The sequence below is a fragment of the Sminthopsis crassicaudata genome, chromosome 1 (assembly GCF_048593235.1).
Source record: "Sminthopsis crassicaudata isolate SCR6 chromosome 1, ASM4859323v1, whole genome shotgun sequence".
In the NCBI taxonomy this organism is placed as follows: domain Eukaryota; kingdom Metazoa; phylum Chordata; class Mammalia; order Dasyuromorphia; family Dasyuridae; genus Sminthopsis; species Sminthopsis crassicaudata.
This window is the reverse complement of record NC_133617.1, coordinates 753,539,731-753,550,757: the sequence shown is the minus strand read 5'-3', so window position 1 is coordinate 753,550,757 and position 11,027 is coordinate 753,539,731. Positions and strand designations below refer to the sequence as shown.

Sequence of the window (11,027 nt, the reverse complement as noted above, 5' to 3'; positions counted from 1 at the left end):
AGCTGTTGGAGACGCTCAGGTCGAGGACCGGACGTGCCTTTTAGACGGCCATCTTTGTTATGGGCAGGAGCCGCACCCTCCCGCCTTCCCTGGCCATCTCCTGAACTCCAAGGGGAGCCTCAAGAACCTCAGCCGCTTCAGGCGAGCGCGCTCATTACGACCAGAATGCGTTGCCGAATCTCTCCGGGAGGTTCGGGTACTCAGGGACCCCCGAAGCTTCCCGTCTGCCCGACTGCAAGATGGCTGCCGACGGCCGGTTGCGCCATGGTCGGCTCGGCCTTTGGGGCGGGGGTGCCGTCTGGTGCTCTCGCGAGAGCGGTCCGGGCGCGCCGCTTGGAGGGCGGGGCGCGGACGGCGGAGGGGTCGAAGCGGCGTACGTAGGCACCGTGGAGCGGCACGAGACTACGCTGCGTCAGCTGCGCAGGCGGCGTTGGAGAATCGGCGGGCGGGCGGGCGGCCTCGCCGGGGGAGGGGATGTCGGTCAGTGAGCGAGCGGCTGAGGAGAGGAGCGGCGGCGGCTGCGGCGGCGGCGCCATGGGTGAGTCTCTGCCCCGGCCCGGCGCGGACTGGCCCCCCAAGGCCCGGGGGAGGCAGTGGCGGCGCGGGACGCGGGGGCGGCCAGGCGGGCCGGGGGCGGGGGCGGCCGTGACAGTTTGAGGGGAGCCCGGAGAGGCGGCGGCGGCGGCAGGCCCGGGCTGGGCCGGACCCCTGGGCTCGCTCCTCCCCACCCCCACCCCGCGGCCCCCGCCTCAGTTTCCTCCTGGACCCCGGGGGGTGGGGCGGAGGCAGCCCCCTGCCGGGCGCCTCAGAGGCCGCAATCGCGCCCGGGACAGGCCGCGGGCTGCGGCCGCAGCGCCTGCGAGAACCCGGGAGAGCTCGGGGAGAGCCCGGGAGAGCCCGAGGCCCCCCGCGGCCCTGGCGGGGGGCGGCCGAGCCCTGGCAGCACTTGAACTCCGGGCCGGCGCCGCGGGAGGCCACTGGAGCCCGGAGAGGAGGAGGGGGTGGAGGGGGTGGGGGCGGGGAGGGCGGAGGGAGGCAGGAAGCGAGCCCCGATCCCGCCAGCTGGTGCGGGGGCCGCGGGGGGCCGGCCGTGAGCCCCCCATCGGGCACATCCCGCTTTACAGAGCGCTTTTTGTTGGGCCCGGGCCCGGGAACGTCCTTAATTCGTTATGGTCGACCTGACTAGGAGCGGGGAAACGGATGCAAAGGTTACGTAGAGGAGGCATCCTGAAGGGGGAGAAGCATTTATGCGGCGCCTACTGTGTGCCCCTCGTGGTGGTCACAGGATTTACACATTGTGGCTTCTGCGGCCTCGCCCGCCGCCTTTGCCCCAGAGGGTCTTTGCTGGGAGGGAGCTGGCAGAAATGCAGTGGAGAGCACAGTGCAGGCGCGCACACCGAGCTGGGCTGAGGACGGGGTGTCCCCAAAACCGGGGTCCCCGAATCTAGTGCAACCCCCCGCCCCAATAGCCAGCAGCTCTGCACACCAGCCTGGGGCAGTGGTTCCTCCCCCGGGAATCCTGTAGGAAAACTCCCCCTCCCTGTGACAGCTCTGGCAGACCTGGAATCGGCCCTCTCGGAGTCGAGTTCCTTCCCCTGATTCTGCAGCCTCAGCCCCGCCTGCTCCTGGTGAGCTCCGGGGCAGCCCTCGGACCCCTTCTCAGCGCAGTGGTTTTTAATAAAAGGCGTCCTTTTACAAAGGAAACTAATGCTAGTGAGTTAGAGGCTTCAGAATATTTGCACAGCACATTGAGAGACCTCAGCCTGGAAGCCCCTGCTCTGCAGAGTCTCAGCAATTTCCTTTCATTTATTAAGCAAGCTCCATGTGCTGGGAAATCAAAGGCAAAACTGTCTTCTTCAAAGAGCTTCCATTCTCCATCCCCCTTCCCGAAACTCAGGGTCAGCACTGAATACCTTTGGACGTCACCTTCTAAGTGACCAAAGATCTGTAAGGAAGCCCACTGTGATGTGGAAAATGTAAATTGTGTTTTTCATGGGGATAGCAGCGTTCGGTTTGTAGTGTGCTGAAAGGCTCATCTGCACACATGGAATAGCACATTTTGAAGAATTGAACTTTAAGGTTGTCCAAAGCACAAGCGGGGGCCTGTGGTGGGCACAAGCAGGCTGTGAAGTATCAGTAACAAAACAGGGAGCAGCCGTTTGTAAGATTAGCTTGCCCATCATAGAAGGGAGATCTGGGGGAAGGCTCCTGTGTGAAAGGAGTGATGGATAGCAGGGGCCAGAAGAACTGGATGTGATAGGATGCAAGAGATTACTAAATAGCTGAAGTTCAACATCTGAATATTGATTTGCCAAAGAATAAGAGTATTAATATGTTGGGAAACACAGTTGAGATGTTTACTTTGAAGATTTTACCAGGCGGCTTTTGGATTCTTGGTAGAGAGAGGCCTTCGGGCAGACACAGACCGACATTGCTCGTGGGGATTGGATGGATGGGCTAGGTCAGGGGTCAGGGGACCCCTTCTTTTGGAGATGTCATGTTTCGTTTTTACTCCATATCCCCCAGCGTGAGCCCTCATCACCACAAACTTGAGCCTATAAAAATGAATGCCTTCTGTGAGCCAGGCACGGTGCTAAGTGCTGATGTAAAGAGTCCTGAGCCAGGGTCCTGCTTTCGAGGAGCTGAAAGTCCGAAGGGACAAGGCTATAGTAAGCAGGACAAACTGAAATTATCTCCTTGGATCCTCACAACAATCCCAGGAGGCAGGAGCTGTGATGATCCTTTACCGATTATGGAGAGACAGTGTCAATGACTTGCAGTAATTGTCTGAAGCAGGATCTGAACCTCTGACTGACTCCAGGCCCAGCCCTCTTCTCTGCTGTGCTACCCAGTGAGGCCTGGGGTTGGACAGAACTGGAGGGCAAGACCTTTACTATTTGAGCTGAGTTACTGACAGGAAGCTCAGAGTCAGCAGAGGGGAGGGAGGGAGGGTTCGAAAATGGCCCATCCTGAGGGAGGAACAGCCAGAAGGACAGTGTCCTGAGATTGGTAGGTGTAGAGCAGAAAAGATTGGGAAGCTAGGAAAGGCTGGAGAAGCCAGAGGATTTGATGTTTATTCCTTGAGGTAATAGGGAGCCACTGGGGGAGAGGGGCAGTGATCAGATTTATGCTTTGGGAGGATCCGTGGGGAGTACATGGACTAGTCTTCCTGCTTCTGGTCTTTGGCTCTCACACTACACCAGCTTCTGGAGATGCTGTTCCGAGATGTAAGATCCACAGAGTAGAGTCCATTTTTTGAATTTGTCATTCAAGGCTCTCCCTGATCTGTCCCTGACCTCTACACTGCATGGTTCTGCCTTTTGTGGAGCTGTCTGTACCACTCTCTGCCTTGAACTGTGTTCTCCCCATTAGCAAAACCTGTTCATCCTTCATGATGCATCTCCTGGCCCCTCCTGCCTGTTCTCTGAAGCTTTGGAGCACTTCCTGTAAACCACTGTGGGCTGCTTAGAGCACCTGATGTTGCCTCACTTTGGTCTAATCTCTCCCACGCTTCGGGCCTTGCCATTTTTGTATAGCCCTGCGCATGTACTGGGCTCAAAATAAACATTTTTCCACTGAAAGACCGTTTTCTGTGCTGTTACACAGCACAGCCTGTTGTCCGTCTTAATATATACTGCTTTTAACTCCACTTACTAGATAGTCTCACCTTGGATTGTGATGTATCTTCTAAGATATTACATAGTATGTGGCATGACCTCTGGAATTCTCATTTAAGGTGGTGGTCTATTTTTAACCAATTGCAGTTTTTTCTCTTAACAGATTTAGTCATTTAAAAAAAAAAATGATTTGCTAGCTAGCTGAGTTCTCATAAAGGTTTTCTCAGTGAGGCAAGAAGGCTGACTGGTCCTTGGACCCATTTAAGTATGAGGTATGGATGGAGGAGGTATCATTTTGTGTGTGTTTGAAGCCCAGCCAGCTCAAAAGTCAGGCAGGCATTGTATTTAACCTGCTTGGCTATCCATTGATGACTTTTTGAAGACATGGATAAGGTAGTAGAAGGTCTGTGTGATCTGTTGTTTTGGGAGGAAGTACCCACATTAACAACATTAGACATAATTAAAGTTCAGCCTCATGGTCTCATGCCTGGAGAGCCAGCCTCAAAGGCAAGGCCTCTCTCTTTGACTTAGTCTGGTCTCAGGCAAGGCTCTTCTCATTAGTATGTGAATACCACCTGTCTTTTTTTTTTTTTTTTTTTTTTATTCTCAATGTTTAGCACAGAGCTTTGCACATAGTAGGTACTTTGCAATTTTCCATTTGTTTCCTTCTCTAATTTGTGGAGAATGTGAATATTTCAGTGAAATGACTAGTGTAGCCTATTGGCTCTTATCTGCATTTTGATATCTCATTTAAATCCATTCAGATATTTGCCCATTTAAAAAATTTTGGGTTTTGAAACAGTAAGGGTAGTATGTGTGAGGCAGCCAGTTGGTGTAGAGTAGTGGATGAAAGCGGTCCTCCTTGGAAGGAAGGCTTAGAGTGGACTCCTGCTGCTATCAAGCTTTGGGATCCCAGGGTAAGGTTCCTTCTCTTCTCAAATTTGCTGATTTGCATTGGTATTGGGAATTTCCCCATTAGAAATTCCTTATACCAATGAAATAAGTCTGGAGAAGATAAATGTCAGTATATTTATAGAAAGTTAACATTTATATGCAATATTTATATGAATATTACTATACTGTCTTTGAATAATAGCTAATTTAAATGGCTATTTAAAATGAAATGGTTATTATTAAAGATTCATCATGAATTCATCAAAGACTAGATCACTAATTTTAGTTACTTTTTTGATCTCCCTTATTCTTGTAGATCAGGGGAATACTGAACAGAGTGATCCTGGATTTCAGCGAGGCTTATTGACAGTTTTGTGACCCTTTTTTGGTCAGAATGGGAGACCTATGAGTTAGGCCAAAGATATCACATATGTGGCCTACCAGCTGTAACGCTTCCAAGTGTAGCCAGAACCAGATTATGATGTAATTAGGAGATATTTGACAAGATAATTAAAAATAAAGTAGAACACAAATAATGTTAATACATAGTTTTCTAAGCCAGTATTTGGCCTGCAGGGATCTTTATATATGGTTTCTATTATAGTTTGACTCCACTAATTTAGAGGACAGCACCATTCATCAGCCTGATTGCAGCTGTCCAGGGGAGTATCACAAGGACCTGTCCTTGGTCCTGTACTACTGTTCAGTACTTGGTATCGATGACTGAAGGCATAGAAGACAGATTTTCAGATGTTAGTAAACTGGAAAGGGAATGAGCTAGCACATCAGATGATAAGATCCAGAGATTTCAATGGGTTAGAAAGAGGAGTCTAGTAAGGTGATATTTAATACAGAAAAATAGAATGTCCTACTCATGGCTTTAGAAAAACATCACCTTTCTTTATATAGGAGGAAAGGGGTGTCTAGATAGCATTTCAGCATATGTCAGTGTAGATCTAATGTAAACATGAAAGCTGATCCAGAATTTAGGCTGTACTCATTGTAGAAGAGGCACCGCAGAATGAAGTCTTGTTTCTGTTCCTTGCTCTTTTATTTCTGGGCCCCATATTTATGGGGGATACTAAACTAGATTCCTTTAGTTTTTCTTTTCTTTCTTTTTTTTTGGTTGAGGCAATTGGAGTTAAGTGACTTGCCCAGGATCACATAGCTAGGAAGTATTGTGTCTAAGACCATATTTGAACTCAAGTCCTCCTGACTTCAGGGCTGGTGCTCTATCCACTGCGCCACCTAGTTGCCCTAACCAGATTCCTTTATAGGACATCTAAGATGAGTAAAGGACTGGAGAGCTGCCATATACATATCAGCTGGAAGGACCTACCTGGAGTATTTTTTCTTAGAAATTTTCTTTTTAAAAAATGTTTTATTTTTCTTTTATTTTTAAAATAAGAAACATTAATAAAAATATTAAATATATATATATATATATATATTTTTTTTTCTTTAAAGCTGCATTGATTTTGTTTGTGCAAAAAAAAAGTTTTAATTCTGTGCACAATGAACACTTTTTTAATGTTCTGGGCAGTTTCCCATCTTCTGGAATTTTTTCATCACAAACTCATCCCTATCTACAGAGCTACACAAGGAAATGTGTGACCTTTTGTCTTTAATATGTTCATTTAGGTTGTATGTTCATAAAATGACGTTAAACCTCAATTCTCCCAGACTATATTTTAGTTTTCAAGCTGAGGATTTATGATTTCAATTGTTAGTTTAAAAGGCTATTGTGTAGGAAAGGGTTTAAATTTTGTTTTGCCCTAGAAGATAAGAAAGTTTGAAGCAGATTATAGCTTGATGTTAATGAAGAAAAAAACTACACATTAGTTCAGTGGTGCTATATAGAAGCTGGAATGAGTTGATTTGGGAAGTAAGCTCTTGGTCATTAGAAGCAACAAGAAGAAGCAACCAGAAAAGTACCTATTGGGCTCTCTATTAAAAAACTGTCCCGTCATTTAGAGAAGCAGGATGTTCCTTTAATAGGGAGATTTTGGGGGATATTTCTGGTCATTTAGAGATCTGACTCTTGAGGTTCCTTTCTTTGGTGATTCTTGGATTAATATTTTTTTTTTTATAAATTACATTTTCTTTACTTTTTAGTTTAGCCTAAAACTTAAAATATTGATATTTTAATTTAAATCGCTTAATTTTATAATGCCATGCTATTTATATGTTGTGGCTTTGACAAAATTAAACTAAAGCCTATCAGTTTTTAAAAGTATAACCTCAGCTTAACCCCTGCCCTTTAGCAAGGGAGAGATTAAAAAAATTAATAGACAAGTTGGCATAAAAATTAGCCTATACCTTCTGATCTCTGATCCTGTGTATTTTGAATGTGTTGTAAATGATGATATTAAATACATATTTGAGAAAGGTAGACTAGTCTTGTGGCCAGGGTTGATGTAACAGCAGGCATTCAGTATACATTGACTGCATACTAGGTTTTGGGGATCCAAAGATCAAATGATTTTTCTCCCATCCTACCCCAGATTCATGCTAATGCTTTCTTTAGATTGTCTTTAGTTTTGTTCTATCTGGAGTTTGTTCACACATTGTTGTTTTGCATATTTTCTCCCCCATTAAATTGTGAGCTTGGGAATGAAAACTATGTTTTTTCTTTGTATCTTTAGTACTGTTAGTATCACTACTATTTAGGCAATTGGAAAGAAACAACAAGTACATAGTAAAATATATGTATGCTAAGTAATTTGTGGGGGGAAGACCCAAGTCTAACATGAAGGGTAATTTAACAAAGGTTCATTGGAAGGATAAGGAAGAGTGGAATTGGAACTGACATGGATGGGTGAGACAGCTCATAGTGTGGTAAGATGGTCAGGGAAGGGATTTTCAACATGGCCAGCCTATAGCTCACCCATAGATTTTGAGGGGAATAATAAGGTGGTATATGTTGTCATGCCCTCCAGAGGATAAAATGTAATGATACTGGTTTATCAATCCCTGAGAAGGAGGGAATAAGATAGAAAAATGGTGGCAAAGATGACATCCAGTCTTTGACCTAAATTGATAGTTCAAGGACATTGTCTATGAGATCCTAGGCCAGACTGGATATAGAGAGAGTGGGCATATTTGATGTACTTAACATTACTCCTGGCTCCAAAGTTAATTCACTGCCTTCCCCCACTTTGGGGTGAGTTGAATTTTCTAGACTGGTGACTAAGGTAGAATGTGAGGGAGCAACTTTGGGGACTCCTGTTCTAATGCTGACTAAAGTGGCCTTAACTTGCAGTATCATTTTTGTTCTTTTAAAAACTGGGCTTTTTTTTTGTAGGAGCAGCTAGGTGGCCCAGTGGTTAGAATGTCAGGGTTCAAATCTGGCCTTAAGATATTTACTAGCTGTGTGGGCCTTCATTCTGTTTCTCTCACTTTCCCTATCTTTAAAGTGAGCTGGAAGCCCTTTTTGTAGTAGCAAGGAACTGAATGTATGCCCATCATTTGGGAAATAGCTGAATAAGTTATGGTATATGAATGTTATGGAGTATTATTGTTGTATAAGAAACAATCAGCAAGGTGATTTCAGAGAAACCTGGAGAAACTTATAGGAACTGATGCTAAGGGAAATGAGTAGAAACATTTAATCATTATACATGGCAATAAGAAAATTATCTGATGATCAGTTCTGATGGATGTGGCTCTTTTCAACAGCCAGGTGATTTAGGTCAGTTCCAATAGACTTGTGACACAGAACCATCTGCACGCAGAGAGAGGGCTGTGGGGACTGAAGCTGGATCACAACATAGGATTTTTACTTCTTTGTTGTTCGTTTTTTGTTTCTCTATTTTTTTCCTTTGTGATCTGATTTTTCTTGTGCAGCAAAATAAGTAGAAATATGTGTAAAAGAATTGAACATGTTTAACATATTGGATTACTTGCTGTCTGGGGGAGAGGGTGGGTGGAAAGGGAGAAAAACTTTGGAACAAAAGGTTTTTGCAAAGGTGAATGTTGAAAACTATCTTTGCATGTATGTTGAAAATAAAAAGCCATTATTTTAAAAAATGAGCTGAAGAAGGAAATGTCAAAATATGGCAGCATCTCTGCCAAGAAATCCCCAAGTGGGGTCACAAAAAGTGGGGCAGGAATGAAAATTACTGACAACAGCAACAGCAGTTTTTCTGCCTTTATTGGGTGAGGGCCGGCCCCAGTGATCTAGCCTTTTCAATGGCCAATGTTGGTCCTGGCCCTAATTTCCTCTTCTTCCTTCCTTGGGTGTCTGTAATTTCTGAAGGCCAGTGAGCTTCTGGGACCCTGTTCTCTGTGGGAGTCTGCATGGCTGTTGGGGGTCATCATAACTCTGCTCCTTGGACCACTCTGGGTCTCATTGGAGGCCCCCTCCATTTCTAAATCTGTGGCCTGTGACATGCAGGTGCTGCTGTCAGAATGCTCTGACTGACCTCTTGTCTGACACCTGCTGGCTGGGTGACCCTGGATCAGTCAGCGAGGCCATATCTGACAGATGTTGAAAAATAAGGACCTTAGTGTAAGAGTTTCTGTTTCTGTTTGACCTAAACCACCAGCTAGTTAGGAAATGGGTGCTGCACAGTGAGTGAAAATGATGTTTTACCCTAGTAAATTTGGGTGTAAATCTGCCTCGGCTGTTGGGGGAGGGGCAGAAGGAGAGGCTGGCTAGGAGGGCGCATCAAGGGAGGCTGGGATACTAGAGAATGGGGTCCGGCGGGTGGGGGCCATCCTTTGAGAGCTGGATTCTGCTGCCCTCAGACTGTGGCAAAGTGAGTTCATCAGTTTCATTACCTTTGCTAGAACTTTACTTTCAGTTTGCATTTCAGAGCAGTGACTGTCAAAATAATTTTTATTTAAAATTAAAAAAAAAACATTTAAAATGGAGTTGGAGCCAATTTAAAATTAAATCTAAAGAGAGGCACATTTTGATGTAAAGAGTAAAATATTTTTGACACAATTGAGAATAAATTTGCTTCTTTGACCTCTTGAGCTTTTCTTTTCTACAGCCAGTGTCACTGCCTAAGTTAGCTGGCCCCACTCGGCTTCATGCCAGGAATCTTTGTCTTATGCAGCCCATGTTTAGGACTCCTTTGTCAATCTCAGTGTGAGGTGTAACAACGTATTCAGCTGTTCTTTAATCTGGCACTTATTGGTAGTTTCCAATGATGGAGTAACAAAGTAACTAGAGATTTGTAGGCCCTTTCCTCCAGTAACTCTATACTAGTGGAATCATTGGGTCAAACAGTATAGATTTGGTTTTGTAACAACTTGTAGCATTAACTGTTTTAAAATAAGCAAAATTCATTTGTGTAGTGTGAGGTTCCCGAGCCTTTTTTTTCTCAATGGTATTTTCTTTTTTCAATTACATGTAAAAACAATTTTAAACATTCATTTTTGTAAGATTTTTGAGTTCCAAATTTTTTTCTCCTTCCTCTCCCCCGATGACAGCAAACAGTCTGATATAGGTTATACTTGTATAATCATTTAAAATATATTTCCATATTTGTCATGTTGTAAAAGAAAAATCAGAAGAGAAAAAATATGAGAAAGGAAAAGCACGCAGACAAAAAAAGTAAAAATGATATACTGTCATCCACATCCAGTCTCCATAGTTCTCTCTCTGGATGCAGATGGCATTTTCCATCCAAAGTTTATTGGAATTGCCTTGGATTACTGCATTGCTGAGAAGAGCTAAGTCTATCACAATCTTCTTGTTGCTGTGTACAATGTTCTGCTGGCTGTGTCTTGAGCTTTTTTCTTCCCAGCATCTCTGTGAGATAGGTGTCACAGATGAGTCAAAGAGATAATTCACATATTTAAAACTTGTGAAAAAGTTCCTCTTTTGGTGGTTAGGTTTCTTTCTATTACAGAGAGCTTAGGGGCATAGTTAGCATTTTAAAGTGAATCACTGTTGTAGCCATTTAAAATAAAACTGAAAGGGAGGGAAATCCCAGCCATTGGACTTGCTTGTCAAGAGCTGAAGGAAGATGGAGAGCTCAGATATATCAGAGCAAGGATTCTCATTTTTTCTATTAGAATCAATGTCTAGCACAGGGTGAAAACTGAGATCAAAAGAGATTGTTTTGTTTTGTTTTTAAATAATTTTTTCTCTGAGGTACTAGTACATACCTCATATTGGTTGCGAAGATAGGAAAAGTTAATGATAAATGTTGGAGGAGATGTGGGAAAACTAGGATACTAATACATTGTTTGAGTTGTGAACTGATCCAACCATTCTGGAGAGCAATTTGGAACTATGTTCAAAGGGCTATCAAACTGCATACTCTTTGATCCTGCAGTATCTCTATTGGGCCTGTATCCCAAAGAGAGAAAAGGACCCACATGTGCAAAAATGTTTGTAGCAGCTCTATTTGTGGTGGCAAAGAATCGGAACATGAGTTCTGATTGTCATTTGGGAAATGGCTGAATAAGTTATACTATATGAATGTAATGGAATATTATTCTGTAAGAAATGATCAGCAGGATGATTTCAGAGAGGCCTGAAGAGATAGATCTACATGAACT

The 11,027-nt window shown here is 44.4% G+C and overlaps 1 protein-coding gene across 4 annotated transcripts in view; it reads left to right on the top strand.

Moving 5' to 3' along the window:
• The first annotated feature begins 371 nt into the window (after positions 1-371).
• SEPTIN7 (septin 7) overlaps positions 372-11,027 on the top strand; it is a 68,939-nt gene continuing 58,283 nt past the window's right edge. The window contains exon 1 of one of the 4 annotated variants that reach the window (XM_074284536.1): positions 372-538. The gene's annotated coding sequence lies outside the window, so the exon portion shown is untranslated. Of the gene's footprint in view, positions 549-11,027 lie in introns of all 4 variants that reach the window. The other 3 variants (XM_074284537.1, XM_074284534.1, XM_074284539.1) reach the window with 3 other exon arrangements.